Source organism: Porites lutea, chromosome 12 (genome assembly GCF_958299795.1).
Source record: "Porites lutea chromosome 12, jaPorLute2.1, whole genome shotgun sequence".
In the NCBI taxonomy this organism is placed as follows: domain Eukaryota; kingdom Metazoa; phylum Cnidaria; class Anthozoa; order Scleractinia; family Poritidae; genus Porites; species Porites lutea.
Window position 1 is genome coordinate 13,050,900 of NC_133212.1, and position 18,722 is coordinate 13,069,621.

The following is an 18,722-nucleotide window of genomic DNA, read 5'->3' on the forward strand; positions in this document are numbered from 1 at the left end:
CGTTAAATTACTCGCTGTAATTAAGTATTTTCTCTCTCCACTAGCATCTCTTATTTTGAACGACATAATCGCTCCAGGAAGATTGACCGTGCTATTACATTAATGAAACGTAAAATGCTTTACAACATCTGCTCAACGTGTTGGAACAGGTCGGATCAATGACCCGTAAAAAATCCTCTTACTTTCATGGTAAAATTCGATTTCAATCGAGGTTTACAATCAGATGGGAACTTGAAGATAAAAACTTTCTCAAAATAGACATTATCTGTTTAGATGACAGTGTAAAGTATCGGATTATGGCGATCCAACAGCGTTACTTTCAGAAAGTCTCAAGGGACGGACTTGGTAATCGCTTCTGAATTGATACCAGGCTTCTATCGGTCAAAGTCAAATGTCCCGACCCCGGGGTCGCTTCGCACGATCAAAAGCCCGACAGGGGGATAGTCTCAGGCATCAAATCCCCTCCCCTTGCCCGCACTCCCCCCCCCCCCCCCCACGGCATTTACATTGATAGGTGCATTATACTGGACGTCTTAAACGTCTGAGACGACTAATTCATCTGTTAAGTGCGTCGATCGGACGCACTTATCGTTAGACGTTTAATTCGTCTGACGATTAATGCGTCTGCCTTATTTCCCGTATTTATACTAGACGTCTAAGTCGTCTAAGACGTCTTAGACGTCCTCTAGTATAAATACGGCTAATAACGACAGTGTAAGTTTCTTGGAAAAAAACTGTTCAAACAAAAAAGAGCGAATGTAAAATCTTTAATACCACTTGTGACGTCATGAATCGTGCCTATTATGTAAATGCTAGAAAGTGTTAGAGTACAGATTTTAAAAGACGAGAACACAGGCTATGAGATGAAGACACGATTTATTACAACGCTCGTAGTTCCTCAGTAGAGTCTTGAGTGAAGTTTAGCTCACAAGTGAGTTCTTCAGTAAAGTTTACCTTACAAGGCACGCGGTTGTATCTATACTAAACAATTAAGCTGATTGGTTTTTAAAAATGACGAGATTCATACGACTTTGAAATTCACCACAGGGAGGAATTTTCAATTTCCGGTGTCCTTATAAAAACCTAATTAGGATTCAATTAATAGCCTCTAATGTGTCATGACTTGTGTTTTTTGCGTCACTGATGGAAGACGAGCTGAGACGAAAGGCAGATACTATTTGTATCACAATGCGATCTCGCGCTAACTTTCAAAGCCGGCATGAAAGTGGCGCGTTCGTCGGGAAAAGCGCATCTTCAGTCTTTGGACCCTCGCTTATCAAACAAAGGTAATCTCGTACGTAGTATCAGTGACCAAATGGTTTTACCGAAAGATATAATTCATGGCAAGTCAAAATTTTATGCTTTTTATGTAGAGTTTATGTTTGGAAGTAGCAGGGCCGATTATTTATAGCTTATTTATGATTTGGTCGATACTACAGATAGTACTGCCGCTCAATTCAACCATTCCAGGTTTGGTTTTTCAAACAGGAAAGATCATGTTGTTGTCGTTTCAACCTTAGCACGAACCTTTAACTTGCGCCGATGAAATGCAGACGAAAGTAGGTTTAAAGCGATCAAAGAAGGACTAAATTCCTTCCAGCTACTAGAAAATATAGCGGGAAGCGGTCAGAGAAGTCAGAGAAAGCGTTTCGTTGAGCGGAGAAGATCTGGAAAACCCTTACCAAATCCAACACTGTTTTGAATGTATTTTTAAGCTATTTTTGAAAACTGTTTTTAACCTGTTTAGTGAAATAGGTTTTAAATAGGGTGAAAAGTGTATTTTTAATGTATTTTTCGACTGCTTTTAAAGGTGTTTTAACCTGTTTAAAACGCTATTAAAAAAGAATTTTTAATGTATTTTTAAATTCGTTTAAAATACATAAAAAATTCCAGGGCTTTTGCAAGGCTCAAAACAGGTCTAAAATAGTTTTTAAATATCTTATAAATCGGAATAAAAACAGGATAAAAACAGTTTCAGAAACATATTTTAATTTGCTATACTATTTTAAAACTATTTTTAATGGCAATTTTAAACGTATTTTGAAAAAAACAGGTTTAAAATAGGTCCAAAAATATATTTTTAATATATTTTTCGACTGATTTTAAAGGTGTTTTAACCTGTTTAAAACGCTATTAAAATGTTATGCTTCAAAATATATTTTAATAGCTTTTTAATGGGTTTCGAAATTTAGTAAAATAATCGTATTTGCAAATACAATAAAAATACTTTGAAAATAGTATTAAAATACCACAGAGGAAGAAAAGCAATAGCACGCGTATATTGTGAAAATACATCAAAAATAGGATGCAAAAATGCAAAAACAGTATAAAATTGTAAGAAAATAGCCTTAGAGTTGTCTGAAAACAGTACAAAAATCGGTCGAAAGAGCATAAAAACAGTACAAAAACAGGATGAAAATACCATTTAAATTCATGAAATAAAATGAATACAAAACCGTCGAAAATTACTCTGAAAAAGCAAGATTTACTTCTGCGAAAATTCTCCACACAGTCCTACGCTAGCATTTCACCGGAATTATCTCTTAGCCGATTTATACTTTACGTTGATTTCCCTACGAATTCTCGGGAAATTCTTACGGAATTTTTCAGAAATGCTGAAATCAATCTTTAGCCTGTGTACAAACCCCCTCCCCTCAATAAAAATCGGAGGGGAAGGGGATCGGTACACAGGCTATCAATCTTCCGCTTCAAAAGAGTATTGCGTTACGTTACCGGGAAATAATAATCTACATACATGTAACTTACATTTTTTATTATATTCACGGCTTTACTCAATTATTATCAGAAGCTTGCAGGCTACGCCTGAACGTTTAATTATTGGCTGATAAAGAACAACATAAGAATAACACCATCAAATTTACACGAGCATGAAAGAGGTCGGTGACGTGACATCAAGTGACTGAGAACAGCGAGGCTGAGCATGGAACCCTGTAAAAACTAAAATTGCCGTACAGGCGGGAGTATATAAATGTTTACTACCCTTCATTTGTTTCTCATATGGAGTATACTTAAGCGTCTTAGTAACATGTTATGCATATATTGTGTATAATACTCACATAACAGAAGACTCTTGGATTAACACACAAGATAGTACAAGACCGCGTGCTTAGGAGAGAAACTGAACCAGATCCTTTCAAAGTACATAACAGTCGCTGAGGAGTCATACCCATTTTTGATCCGTGATAAATGCAACATCTACGTGTTCAGACAATCCGCAGAGTTGAAATGTATACTTTTGTAAGATCGTAACAAACAGTAAAATCAAGCGCACCCGCCATCACAGCAACCGCCGGTACAATAATTTGAAATGAGCAAAGGACAAAGGACGGTTTGTTTATCACGTGCATTTGTCACATCACCGCGGCGCGAAGTCGTGATTTCAGTCGCGCGTGACATCTTAGAAATAATATGCCATGCATGTGCGGAATAATCTATGAGAGAAAGATAACCATATGTCGGAGTTTATTCATATCTGAGCTTTGTTTCTTGATGCAATATATATGAGGTGAGATCTTAGCTTGGATAATTTATTTATTATGTAATTTCAAGGGCTTATTTTAGATAAACCTCTGTTGACCGCGTGCATCCGGTTCTCGGCCCGCGGCTTCGGCTGTTTGTGAAAAAATTTCTATATGAAATTAAAATGCGATTTTAACAAGTTTCTTTTAAAAAACTTATGGAAAGTCCCGTAACTGCATTAATTGAATCACGGCTAAAATCTACGCCGAGATTTTCGCAGAGAGCTTGCAGGTAATGAACAGTGAGGAACGGATAGATCTTTTATCGGAACACTGTCACAGTTACGTGTTGTCAGTCAAAGCTAAAACCTATTCCTAATTTTCTTCTCTTTTTTTATTTAATTTAGATTTAATTTTTCAGCTTCGAACTTTGTTGGGAGGAGAATCCGGTCCACAATATGTGACAGCTTGTTTTGAGTCGATGATTTATGAGTTCGTGACACGATGAAGGCTTAAAAATTAACTTTGTGCAATTGTTACTTTTATTTATAGTCTGAGTATAAGTCTCCCAAAAGACATTACAGTATTGCACCCTAGTAATAATAAGTTATAAGTACACTACTTTAAAGTATTTACAATAAGGTAAGCATTTGATGACTTTAAGCAGACTTCAAATAGTTTATGGATTATCTGTTTTTATAGTCAGAGTGCTGTGTGCCCAAAATACAATTCAAATAGACCTCAAAACAGTGTTTAAGTACCCTATTTAAAAGTATTTAAAATGCGGTCAGTTCTTAAGGTTTTAAAACATATTTCAAATAGTCTATTTGAACTCTGTTTGTAACTTTGTGAGTGGATGCGTCTCAAAATACATTTTAGATACAACTCAAAACAGTGTTAAAGTACCCAATTTAAAAGGATTTAAAATACGGTCAGCATTTAGGCTCTTAAAACATATTTCAAATTGTCTATTTGAACTATGTTTATAACTTTGTGAGTGGATGCGTCTCAAAATACATTTTAGATACAACTCAAAACAGAGTTAAAGTACCCTATTTAAAAGTATCTTAATTACAGTCACCATAAAAGCCCTTAAAACATATTTCAAATAGTCTATTTGAACTCTGTTTGTAACAGTGTTAGTAGTTCTATGCCCAAAATACATTTTAAATACTCTATTTTAATCATATTTATTAAACAAAATACATCGTAAATTGATGAGAGAGGTTTTCCTTTACATGAAATACAATTTAACTACACTCAAGATATATTTCAAACAGGGGCGAAAATTTAAATTTTTTTGTCAAATAGTATTAAAATACAGGAAAATAGTGTTCAAATACTGAAAATACATTTTAAATACTTTAAAATCAGTTTCAAAATACATATGGTTTGGTAAGGGAAGGTACTTGGTCGTGGATTACTGAATTGGGGAAATTAAAATCAGGGATTCATTCGAGAAACAATATCGCATGATTTCCTGACTGGATTTAGCCCGACCGGTGATGCTCCTTAGCCCTTCTCAATTTTCTAAACATCGGCCGAAGCTTGGTAAGTCTATTTTGCGTTCTTTTGTATCATCTTCAAATGGATACCTATTATCATTTTAGCGCAAAAACGTTTTAAGGTCGACACTGATCACTCGATCATTTTATAAATTCTCAATAACTGCTAATCCGTTCGTGGAGAATGTTGATGGAGATCACCATTTCTTAAGCCTGATGGCATACAGTTCAGCGTTATCAACTGTCAGTAAAAGTGAGTAAAATTTCATAAACCAAAAATTGATTTACAGATTAAAGCTTTATTTAATTTCACACCGATTAGATCTGTGAAGTTAATTGTTTTAAGGATATGAGGATTGTAAGGCAAATGAACGAGAGATCTTTAGTAAACAAAGTAATTGCACTTTTGAGCTTTGATCAAACTCAGGTGGTTGCGAGTTTTAGGTTTGATGTTTAGACTATCTTGTTTGTGTTTTTGCAGTGACTCGAAAACACTGAATTTGGCCTTCCTGATGCAACAGAGCAGCTGAGCCTTTTTAGACTGTGGCTCTGTGAGAATTTTGTTCTCCGGGTGTCTCAGAGGGAACTAAAAACGCGCTTTTCAGATATTGTTTGAATCCCCGTCTAGCATAAAGGAAAACACTGAATTTGGCTTTCCTGATGCAACAGAGCAGCTTAGCCTTTTTAGGCTGTGGCTCTGTGAGAATTTTGTTCTCCGGCTGTCTCAGAGGGAACTAAAAACGCGCTTTTCAGATATTGTTTGAATCCCCGTCTAGCATAAAGGAAAACACTGAATTTGGCCTTCCTGATGCAACAGAGCAGCTTAGCCTTTTCAGGCTGTGGCTCTGTGAGAATTTTACTCTCCGGGTGTCTCAGAGGGAACTAAAAACGCGCTTTTCAGATATTGTTTGAATCCCCGTCTAGCATTAAGTAAAACAGTTTGGCCTTCCTGATGCAACATAGTAGCTTAGCCTTTTTAGGCTGTGGCTCTGTGAGAATTTTATTCTCCGGGTGTCTCAGAGGGAACTAAACAACGCGCTTTTCAGATATTGTTTGAATCCCCGTCTAGCATAAAGGAAAACACTGAATTTGGCCTTCCTGATGCAACAGAGCAGCTTAGCCTTTTTAGGCTGTGGCTCTGTGAGAATTTTGTTCTCCGGGTGTCTCAGAGGAACTAAAAACGCGCTTTTCAGATATTGTTTGAATCCCCGTCGAGCATAAAGGAAAACACTGAATTTGGCCTTCCTGATGCAACAGAGCAGCTTAGCCTTTTCAGGCTGTGGCTCTGTGTGAATTTTACTCTCCGGGTGTCTCAGAGGGAACTAAAAACAGGGGCACCCAACGTCAATTTTCGGAAAATATCTGTTCGGAACACTGTTTGAGATCTAGAATTTTCGGAACATTTTTTGTGAAATTTCTTGCTTGCCTGCCTCTCCTAGGATTTTCGAACATCTAAAGAATGGTATAATTGCCCATTTTTAACGGATTTTTACCCTAAAGAGGTCACCGAGAATTTTCGGGAACCTTTTTCCTGGCTGAAATTTTCGAAGAGGTAAGTTTTGATCCCTATAATTTTCGGATCACTAGACTTTCAGCTAGGAAATCCGAACAGATGAAAAATTTTTAGGGGATAAAAATATGTCGATATCTACCGTTTAAATGCTAAAATACGTTTAACAATGCTATGTTTAAGTGTTTTTTTAACTATATTCTCGTTGGGTGCCCCCGTAAAAACGCGCTTTTCAGATATTGTTTGAATCCCCGTCTAGCATTAAGTAAAACAGTTTGGCCTTCCTGATGCAACATAGCAGCTTAGCCTTTTTAGGCTGTGGCTCTGTGAGAATTTTATTCTCCGGGTGTCTCAGAGGGAACTAAACAACGCGCTTTTCAGATATTGTTTGAATCCCCGTCTAGCATAAAGGAAAACACTGAATTTGGCCTTCCTGATGCAACAGAGCAGCTTAGCCTTTTCAAGCTGTGGCTCTGTGACAATTTTACTTTCCAGGTGTCTCAGAGGGAAATGAGCTTTATTTTAAAGACATTGTTTAAGCATTTAGTTCCCAGTGTTGTATCGCGTTGCTAAGGTGCTCTTTCAAATTTGCAAGTGTTTCGCTCACGTTTGAATTTCACCCCATCCAGATCCAGTGAGGCCTTTAAAACAGCGCGTCAATTTGAAAAGTTTTTGCAGTGTTGCATAAGGCAGTTTCCGTTTAGCGGTTAGTGTCAGTTCCAGCCTTGAATGAAGATTCCAAAAAAAAGCCTTGCGTTTACATAAAATTAGGGAGATCTTGTAAGCATGAATTGAAATATATGAAATGCGGATGAAGGTATGAAAGTGAACATGATCATCGCATTAAATTCGCAGCCTATTCTGTTGGAAAATAATCTGAAAAATTTTGCAGCGTTATGGCAGAAAGTTAGAAGTAATATTATTCATTGTTGGGGAAAATACTCCGCGGCTTTAAATTAATAATTTCCACAATGTTTCAATTCCGGTAGAGTAGCAACCTTTTCGTTAAGGCCGCTTCTAAAACGCACTCGAGAAAACCACACAGTCTCTGTGAACTCTCACATGAACTTGCGAGAGAAGCAAAAAGAAAATATAGTGACATTACTTTCAAACCATTACGGGCTACCTTAGGCCGCGGTTTAAGAAATCATTGGACCTCCAGGCCTCTTTCTTGGTGGGTTAATTTAAGAAAATAAGTGCTTTTCCAGTCTGCCTTATATAATAATAATAATAATAATAATAATAATAATAATAATAATAATCCATTTATATAGCGCCTTTTCTACAAGATTCAAAGGCGCTGTCTACAAAAATTAGATAGAACTAAAAAGTAAAAATAATCACAAGAAATTGACATTAAAACTAGACGCTAACTACAAATTAGATAAATGTACACAATAGATTAAAATCAGATAACAAATAAAAACATAACGATTCATAAGCTCGCATAAAAAGAAATGTTTTAAGTTTGCGTTTAAAATCATCAATTGAGTTTGCAGATTTAATATCCTCAGGTAAGTTATTCCAAAGTTCCGGAGCAGCAACAGAAAAAGCTCGTTTACCATACGAATTGAGATTAAAATAGGTTTTAACTAATAAATTTCTATTAGAGGATCTAAGATTGTGGCTGGGTGTATACAATTGAAGGAGTTCCTGTATGTAGATTGGAGCTCGATCATGTAGTACTCTGTAAGTAATTAACATAATTTTAAATTCAATACGAAAGGAGACAGGGAGCCAGTGAAGATCCCTCAGGACTGGAGTAATATGGCAAAATCTTGGACACTGGTTGACAAGGCGAGCGGCAGAATTTTGAACATGTTGAAGCTTCCGAATAACATAGGATGGTAGGCCGTACAATAAAGAATTACAATATTACAATAATCAAGTTTAGAAACTACGAAGGCATGAATAATGATCTTTGCATTTTTCAATAGTTTTGGATAGGAAACGAAGATTAGAAATAGGCCTATAGTTCTTGAAGTCGTTCGAATCCAGAGAGGGCTTTTTGAGCAATGGCTTAAGTATAGCTTGTTTAAGTATTTCAGGCATCCGACCAGTTTCCAAGGAAAGGTTGACAATCTTATGTATTACTGGGAAAATAGAAGGAAGCAGACATTTAAGTACATGACCTGGAACAGGATCTAAATCACAGGACTTGGGGGTAGTTGAGCGGATGATACTTAAGAGTTCATCCGGTGGAACAGTCGAAACAATTATATGCTTTATTGAAATTGCTCAAGATAAATGGGGTTTGATAAAGCGTTGAGCAAACTGAAAATGGCTTAATTATAACGCGATTTTGTAATATACAGGCTAAATAACTGGCCCTTAGTGTTTAATAAATACAAGTAAACAAAATATACAATGGAAAATTCCCCCGCAAAAAGTGCGTAAAATCACTCTTCTCGAAGTACGATTAATTTTAAGAGAAGCCACATAGGCAAATGCATTCCGGTTCGGCAGAAAGACTTTTAATGCAGCTAATTTGTAATTGAGTTCTTTGTTGAACGGAAATCTTGTTGACGTACAGGAATTGAGTTGATGTGAGAATTTGTCACCTCGATCCAAGCAAATGAGCCTTAAAAAGTTTATTACTTCTTCAGAGCTCCCCTGCTGATGTTCGCCTATTGAATAGGCGAACATCAGCAGGGGTCTACAATTTCAGACCTCTGTGAATCTCGTCATGAGATCAACAGTATTCATATGCAGAAGATAGGTGTTTGCAGGTGATGACAGGTCGGCCTACAAAAGCAATTGAAACTGAGCTGAGTTCAGCTACAATTCGGCCCAACCTAAGTTTTAATGAGTTGGAGAAACTGATTATTATGCGAAGTTCGCACGTAGAAATGTGAACGAACGTACCTCGTAAACAAACAAAGCTCGTTACCAAAATTATCTACGTCTTGGACATCGCAGCTGCAAACACCTTTCCAGGAAAGGATTTAGTTTTTTAATAAGGAACTTACCTTCGTATCCTGAAGATGGTTTTAAGAGGCCTCGGAGGAGTTATGAAATTCCTTGATTGAAAACTCAATTTCGAAAAACTATAAGGAAGAACTCAATAGACCTTTTCACGGTTTTTTAAACTTTTGACATGGACAAGTTAGGAAAAAAGTAGTATAGTACATGGGGGTACCGGCGCATTTCCATATTCTGGATTTGACCTTGGAATTTTGCTGATGTCAGCATTTTTGAGACCGGTTTGGACTGGTTGTTTTTGCTAATTAATTGGACAAAACGAAAGGTACTTAAAGACAAGGCGATTCTATATAGTAATGAGTATGAGTAAGAAAATTGTCGCAAATAATTTTATCTACCTTAATAGTATGAATAGGGAAGATTTATCAAAGTTATCAAAGGATCAGTTAATAAATATGCTAATGGATAAACAGACTGCGAGCACTGCGGTAGGACCAGTCTTTCAGTCCAAATCACTCACACAGCTAGCGGCTAACAAATTAGAACAGTCAATAAAACGACCAGCCGCGCTACCAAAACAGTCTACTAGATTGCCAACATTAAAAACTCTGGCAGTAAATGCAATGGTTAAGGACAAAATTAAGTACTTTGAGGAATTGTCCGATAAACAAGCTCCTATTATAAGGTTAGACAGAAATAAAATAAGAGGGGGGAGACGTCCTACTCCTATTCCAGCTCCTAGAATAAAGAAACAGCAGCCAGTAGCAGCACCAAGGACAAAAATTGGGGAAAAACGGAAGGCTCTCAAGGGCTTCACTAAATCATATGAGAATCGGTTTGAAGAATGATAGAGATGCTTTGGTACAGCTCCAAAATACGAGACTAGCAATAAGTAGATTATTTAACAATATACTCAATAACACAAAAGGTTTCAAATTTGTGGAGACGTTAAAAGTAACATTTGTGAAGAGAAAGGATGATGATAATATTTATAAGCAAGCTTATTTCAATAGTCGGGCGCAAATAGTAATTAATCCTAATGATTTTTTATCAAGTTTACAATTATCACAGCAGCAATTATTAAACGGTATTGGCGTCTGGTTATCTGAGGGTAGTGGCTGGTCTGTTAGTAGTATCAATGAACATTACATAAATACAGTATTGTATGAGCCGATGAGAGGTAATTCCTATATTCCTCTACCAGTAAAATTACAGAACTCTGCTAAGGGGCTGATTAATCTACAAAATAAGGATAATGAATGCTTCCGCTGGTGCCATATACGGTATTTGAATCCACAAGAAAAGGATCCGCAGCGGATTAAGACGACTGACAGAAAAATGGTGCAAGAATTAAATTTCCAAGGAGTGGAATTTCCTGTCGCTGCTAAACATTATGGTAAAATAGAAGAGCAAAATAGCATTAACATCAATGTGCTTGGGTATGAGAACGAGCAATTTTATCCAATTCATGTTTCAAAGCAGAAAAATGAAAAAGTATTGAACCTGCTGCTAATTACACAAGGAGAGAAGCAACATTATGTCCTAATTAAGGATTTCAATAAGATGATGTACAATAAAACCAAACATAAGGAGCGAAAGCATTTTTGTATATATTGTCTCCAGTGTTTTAGCGCTGATGAGATACTGGCAAAACACAAGAGCAATTGTATGGTAATAAATGGGGAACAAGCAATAAGAATGCCTAATGAAGGTAGTATGGTCCAATTTCAAAATTATTATAAGCAGATGCCAGTGCCTTTTGTAATTTATGTAGATTTTGAGGCTATTACAGAGAAAGTATCTGGATGCCAGCCGAGTAATGCTAAATCTTATACTAATAAGTATCAAAAGCATACTGGCTGTAGTTATGGTTACAAAGTAGTCTGTTGTTATGATGACAAATATTCCAAACCAGTGAAAATTTATCGAGGGGAGAATTCTATTAGTTACTTTATGTTGGATATGTTCTCAGAAGTAGAATATTGCCAAAAAATGATTGCTACTGAGTTCCAAAAACCACTCCAGATGACGGACGAGGGGGAAGAATTATTCAAGGTTGCCGAGGAATGTCATATTTGTGGAGAGAAATATTTAGATACTGAAGTAAGAGTTAGGGATCATTGCCACATTACTGGCAAGTATAGGGGATCAGCACACCAGATAAATTTAAGGTGCCAGTAATTTTTCATAATCTACGTGGGTATGATTCCCATTTTATAATGTAAGAAATTGGATCAATCGGAAAAAGTAATAATTTGAGCATTAATTGTATCCCCAATAATATGGAAAAGTATATGGCCTTCATGCTTGGTAAACACTTAGTATTTGTAGATAGTTTTCAGTTTATGGCTAGCAGTTTGGAGAGGCTGGCCGCCAATTTACCCACCGATGCATTTAAGTATATCAGTCAGGTGTTCCAAAATGAGAAACTAGCACTAATGAAACAGAAAGGGGTATATCCTTACGACTATATGGACAGTTTTGGGAAATTTAATGATAAACAACTACCCCAAAAAGAGAAATTCTATAGTATATTAACAGATGAGGCTATCTCTGACATGCAATATCAACATGCTCAAAAAGTCTGGAACACTTTTAATATGAGGACAATGGCTGAGTATCATGATCTGTATTTGAAATCTGATATTCTCCTGTTAGCTGATGTGTTTGAGAATTTTCGTAAGACCTGCCATCAGTATTACAAACTAGTTCCTTGCCACTATTTCACATCTCCTGGGCTATCCTGGGACGCTATGTTGAAAATGACTGGTATTAAACTGGAGCTCATGACGGATGTCGATATGTTTCAATTCATAGAAAAGGGATTGCGCGGTGGTATTTCTTATATTGCCAACCGGCATGTAGAAGCTAATAATGAGCATATGAGCGGGTATAATCCACAGAAACCAAGTAAGTATATCATGTATCTAGATGCAAATAACCTTTATGGATGGGCGATGTCTCAATATTTACCAACAGGTGGTTTTAGGTGGATGACTGAAAAACAAATACAAAAAGTTAATCTAACTGCCTGTACAGAAGACAGAAAAAAGGGTATGATTTTAGAAGTCGGTTTGGAATATCCCAAAGAATTACATGAACTGCATAATGATTATCCTTTGGCTGCGGAGAAAATGAAAGTTACCAAAGAAATGCTTTCTCCTTATTGCAAAAATATTCAGGAGCAGTTTGGAATAAGTATTGGCCAGGTTGCTAAGCTAATTCCAACACTATCCAGTAAAAAGAATTATGTGTTACATTACAGAAATCTACAACTCTATTTGTCTCTAGGTCTTGAACTGAAGAAAGTCCACAGGGTATTAGAATTTGACCAGTCTCCCTGGCTCGCACAGTATATTAATTTTAACACCCAAAAGAGGATGAATGCTAAGAATGCATTTGAGAAGGACTTTTTCAAACTATTAAATAATTCCGTATTTGGAAAAACAATGGAAAGCATAAGAAAGTGCCTTGACGTGAGATTAGTGACTGATCAAAAGAAGTTATCTAAGCTTGTGAGTAAGCCGACGTTTGTTAACAGTAAGATCTTTAGTGAGGACCTTGTTGCAGTTCACAAGATTAAGGAAACATTGACACTCGACCGGCCAGCTTATGTGGGTATGTGCATTTTAGATCTATCAAAAACTCTCATGTATGACTTTCACTATAATTATGTCAAAAGTATGTACAATAATAAGGCTAAATTATTGTTTACTGATACAGACAGTCTTTGTTATGAGATTGAGACAAGGGATATTTGTAAGGAACTTTGGGAGGACAAACACTTATTTGACAATAGTGATTATCCCAAGGATAGTCCATACTTTAGTGTGGAGAATAAGAAAGTAATTGGAAAGTTTAAAGATGAGGCAGCTGGCATGCCAATCAGAGAATTTGTTGGCCTCAGAAGTAAGATGTATTATTATGTGCAAAGATAATGGTAAAAATGAGAAGACAGCAAAAGGTGTTAAAAAAGATGTGATAAAAAAGAATATCATACATGTCAATTATAAAGATTGCTTATTGAATGGGAAACAAATGTTACACAGTATGCGAACAATCAGGAGTGACCACCACCAGATTGGTAGCTATCAACTGAATAAGATATCGCTCTCATGTTTTGATGACAAGCGATTCATTCTTGAGGACCTTATTCACAGTTATGCATATGGCCACTATCAAATAGGGGCTTTCCCAAGGAAATAAGTCATCGGAGCACAACGCTGCTGGGGGTATAAAGCGGAACAGCTGTTCCGTTTTTTGATTACTGTTAGATAGGCTACACACAACGCTGCTGGGGGGTAAGCGGAACAGCTGCGTCGTGACGTCATCAGGTGATTTAGGCTGTAACTGTGTCATGACGTCACCATCTGTGTCGTGGTATTCTTACAGTTACACTTTATTATTACTTCAAATGAGCCTTATATATAAGTCCAATTCAACATTCTCAAAAATGTGGGATGTAATTTGTGTCTCCTAGTTCTGCGCAGTCTCACTGGGGCAAAACCGTAAACTATTTAAAAAGATAAAAATATAGTATAGTAATGTGTAATAAAGAAGTTCACGAGTTATTGATCCAAGAGGATTATGTTATTTGCGTCTTTTGCGATGAACAGATTCAGGATCCCGGTAAGCCTGAGCGATATTTCTGCTGCGATTCTATGAGACTGATCAAGGATAAACTTCTTGTGTGTAAGAATTGTGGCCAAGTCCACGATTATTTATCAGCAGACGAATACATTGACTTTTATGAGAATAGATATAGAATAAAAAGAAAGTCTGTATATCATAGAAAATATCATATCATCAATACGCTGGATGATATAGTGCGAAAAAATAATATCCAACTTGAGTATTATGATAGAGAGAGTATTCTGAGAATATTCCAACTATTCGACCGTATTGAACTCCCAGATGTGGGCAGAAAACGGCTTATCAGTGTGAATTATATCATGAAACAACTATTTGACACCTTAGGGATAGAATACAAGTCCATTCCTCATACACGAATAAAAAATACGCTAAAATACTACAATGAATGGTGGGACAAGGTTTATGGTCACATTAAGGATGATGTCAATAGAATAATTTTAAGGAGGCATTATTGATCTGTTGGATGGGAGAGGAACTTTTTAGCGTACTGCTTTTCGAATCTTGTCACTAATGGCGCAAAGTCAACGATCGTATCATCTAATATATTTACTTCCTTCAGGAAATCGTTTTTGTCAAATGACCCCCCTCGCAAAGCGGTACGGAGGTCAAGTAATATTTTCTGGTAAGTGGAATAAGCAAACTTCGACATCTCTAATTTTCTTTTGTAGTTCTTTGTATCGGAAACTGTTTTAAGAACTAAACCAGCGCCTGATATGCTTCCTAGAATGGCCGGGTTGGCCGTCAAACCACCAGCAACAGCCCCAATTGCTATCAATCCAGTGGAGGATATATTTATGGCCAGGTTTAGTTTCTTAAAGTGTTTGAATCCCTGTCGGTGACACCAATATTTATAATGATAAAATTTATACAATTCTTTGATTTCCTGGATTTCTTCTTTTGTTTTGCTTTTATCTATATGATTGAAGCAGAATATGTTTTCTTTTTGACTCATTATATTATTGGTTTACATAATATAAGAACCGCTCAATTTTTCTTGAGCTACTATTGTATGAAATTCGTGAGAATCGAAGTCATGAAAGTTTGGAGAATACATTACTTTATGGATCACTGCATCTTCTGAGGATATTCTAAATGTGTAGTTACTTTGAGATGCTAATTCTGAACTTAGTGTTAGTGTTCCACTGTAATTTGAGACTGAAGCTTTTACTGTAAAGTCACCCCCTGTCCCTTTTTTAGTCAGCCAAAACACAACACGTTTACCATTGAAACTGTTTAGTAATGTGATAGAAGTTTCATTAGTTGACCCAGCTCTCAGACCATTAGTTTGCAGTTTTAATTTCTTTGTTGTTTTGTCATAAATCAAGTGTGGCATTTCATCAGCTCCATCCCTCATAAACGTTTTAATGTACATCGATCTGTTCAGCCATAGCTGCATAACAACATGTAGAGTAGAGGACATTTCGTGTCGTATTACATGATGTAAAACTAGGGCTAGGACCTCGTGGTCGAAAAAGAGTAAAGTTTGAGTAAACACGGTTGAGACTATTACGACGGCTCTTGCCTTGATTTATTACATTGGTGGCAGCGAACTGGGATATAAAGATGGAAGAAGATGGAACTCCAGCAGGAGCCGAAGGCGGGTTACCGAAACTAGATGAAATGTCCGCAGGCGCCGAAGGAGGGTTACCGAAACTTGAATCGACAGAACCCGTGCTGAAACAACAACAAAAGAAGAAACCACCGAAAGTAGAGCCACACGAAGGGGGCAGTGACCTGCAGCAGCTCGTAAATACCCTGTCTCAAGCTCTATAGCAGAGTATGGTGGCGTCAAGCGAACAAAGCGAAGTTAGGAGGAACGTAAGAGCTCCACGCGTTTATTCGGTGGGCCAAAATTTCAAAACGTGGCTCTCGCAGTTCATGCAATACGCAAGTCTCGTGCACATCAAACCGGTGGATCGTCGAGCGTATTTGCTTACATTATTGGACCAACCGGCCTACAAAGCTGTTGAGCTGCTCAAGCTCTCGGAATCGCTACCGTTCGAAGAATTTACTGATCAGTTGACTCGAAGATTTGATTCGGGGAAGACGAAAGAAGATTACAAATTGCAGTTGCGGGCACGATGCCAAAAGCCAAATGAAGATTTCGATGGATTTGCGGATAGCTTGATGGAATTGGTCGAAAATGCGTACCCAGAGGCGGCCTATTCGTTTAAAGTGGAACTGGCAAGGGACCAGTTTCTTCAAGGTGTAGCAATTAGTGATGACATTCGTGAGAGAGTTTTTATGAGCCAGCCGAGTTCGCTCGTGGAAGCTGAGCGTGTGGTTCGCCAGTTGGAAAGTGCTCGTAAGGCTTGTCGCGCAGCTCCTGCGGTTGAGAAGAAGAAATCTGTTAATGTGATTGGTGCCTCGGCTGATAGTGAGAAGATTTCATCTGAAATACGCGAGCTCAAGAAATTAGTTCTTGGCATGAATGAGAAAATTCGTGAGCTGGAAATGAAAACGGAAGCAAAAACCGTGACAGCCCCACGGCGCCGAAACGAAGTAGTGTGTTACAATTGTCGTAAACAGGGTCATTTTGCACGTGATTGTCCGACTAATACAACGGGAAACGGAGCTCGGGGCCTGCCAAGGGCCAGACAGTCCCCGTAGGACCAGTACGTGTGGCCCTGTCAGACAGTGATGTCCGTGAGGTAAATTACAATACAACCGCGAATAACAGTGTAATTTCAGCCATATCTGATTCCGGGATCTATATTACTGGACTTGTGAATCATTGTTTAACTTGTGTATTGTTGGACACTGGCGCTACGGTTAGTGTGTTGAGCGAGGACACATGGAAGAAAAGTGGATATGTTTCTAAACTTAAACCAGTGATAGGAACATTAACGACAGCAAATGGCAATGAACTGACTGTCTTAGGAGAAACCCAAGTGAGATTTCGCATAGGAAACATGGATTGCTCCTGGCCTGTCATGATTGCGCAAGGTCTAGCACATGATTGTATTCTTGGTTCAGACTTTTTTCAGCAGTATGGATGTCAAATTCACTATGACACGGGAACCTTTGTGGTAGGAGATGCCGAAATTCCTATTAGATACTGCAAGGTCACACCTAGTGTTTGTAGACTTTATCTGTGTGCTGAAGTAGAAGTAGAGCCGGGGACTGAACAAGTGCTAGGAGCTAGATTGGAAGAGGGATATGAACAAAATACGGGAAGCCCTGGGATCTTGGAGGGCTCAAAGGAACTAAAGGGAAAATCGGAAATTTGCATAGCTCGTTCCCTTGTGGTTCCAAGGGCGGGACAGGCCCTTGTTCGAGTTGCCAACTTCTCGGATAGACCAATCAAGATACGGTCAGATGTTCCTATTGCCGAATATCACCCTATTAGCAGCGTGAATGGTAGTATAATTCCCATTGGAGTTGACTCAGAATCGAAAAGTACCTCTCGGCCACATGCATTCTGTTCGACCATTGACAGCACAGTGGGGAAGAGTGAGCAGACAAAAGGAGAGGGAGAAAAGTGGAGGACAATCTGTGAACAACAAAACCTGGCAGGGCTTTCAGAAGGTCAAAAGGAACAATTCTCGTCTCTGGTGAAAGAGTATGAGGACATTTTTGCTATGAACAGTTCGGATTTAGGGAAATCTGATCTCATGGAACATGAAATTAATACGGGTGATTGTACACCAATTAAGCAACCACCGCGCCGTATTCCCCCTCACCAAAGAGAAATCATTGACCAACAGCTGGATGAGCTCGTAGCTAATGGTAGGGTTGAACAGTCCCAAAGTCCCTGGAGTAGCCCCGTTGTGTTGGCCCGGAAACATGATGGAACTTACCGTATGTGTATTGACTTTCGGAGACTTAACCAGTACACACAAAAAGATGCTATCTCGCTGCCTAGGACTGATGATGTCTTAGAGGCCCTGGGCGGTGCTCAGTGGTTCTCGTGCCTTGATTTGGCCTCTGGATATTGGCAGATGCCAGTGAAGGAGGAGGACAAACCCAAAACTGCGTTTTCAACTCATCGTGGACAATTTCAATGGAGGGTTATGCCATTTGGTTTGACAAATGGGCCAGCAAGCTTCACCAGATTGATGAATCTGGCACTCAGTGGACTCACTTGGACACATTGCCTTGTGTACTTAGATGACATTATCATCTGGGGCTCTACATTTGAAGAACATCTTCACCGCCTACGGTTGGTCTTTGACAGAATACAAGCAGCGGGTTTGAAATTAAAGCCAACCAAGTGTCAGTTCCTGAAGAGAGAAGTTACCTTTCTGGGTCATGTTGTTTCCGGTGATGGAATAAGGACGAATCCAGAGAAAGTTAAAGCAGTTGAAACTTGGCCAACACCGCTGGACGTCAAAGAGCTTCACAGCTTCCTCGGTCTGGCTAGTTATTATCGGCGGTTTATTGCCGGATTCTCCATCATTGCGGAGCCACTCTATAAACTGTGTAGGAAGGACACGCCTTTTCATTGGCAACAAGAGCAACAATCTGCCTTTGCAGAGCTCAAACACCGATTAGTCAGTGCACCAGTCCTAGCCTATCCAGATTTTAACGCCGGTGCAGGGTCATTCATACTGGACACAGATGCTAGCCAACATTTGGGAATCGGGGCAGTCTTATCTCAGCTGCAACCGGATGGGACAGAACGAGTAATTGCATACGGGAGTCGCTCTTTGA

At 38.3% G+C, this 18,722-nt stretch overlaps 1 long non-coding RNA gene across 1 annotated transcript in view; it reads left to right on the top strand.

The window, feature by feature from the left end:
- The window catches only part of LOC140921200 (uncharacterized), a 37,526-nt gene that overhangs the window by 521 nt on the left and 18,283 nt on the right, over positions 1–18,722 (top strand). The gene's annotated exons all lie outside the window — the stretch shown is intronic.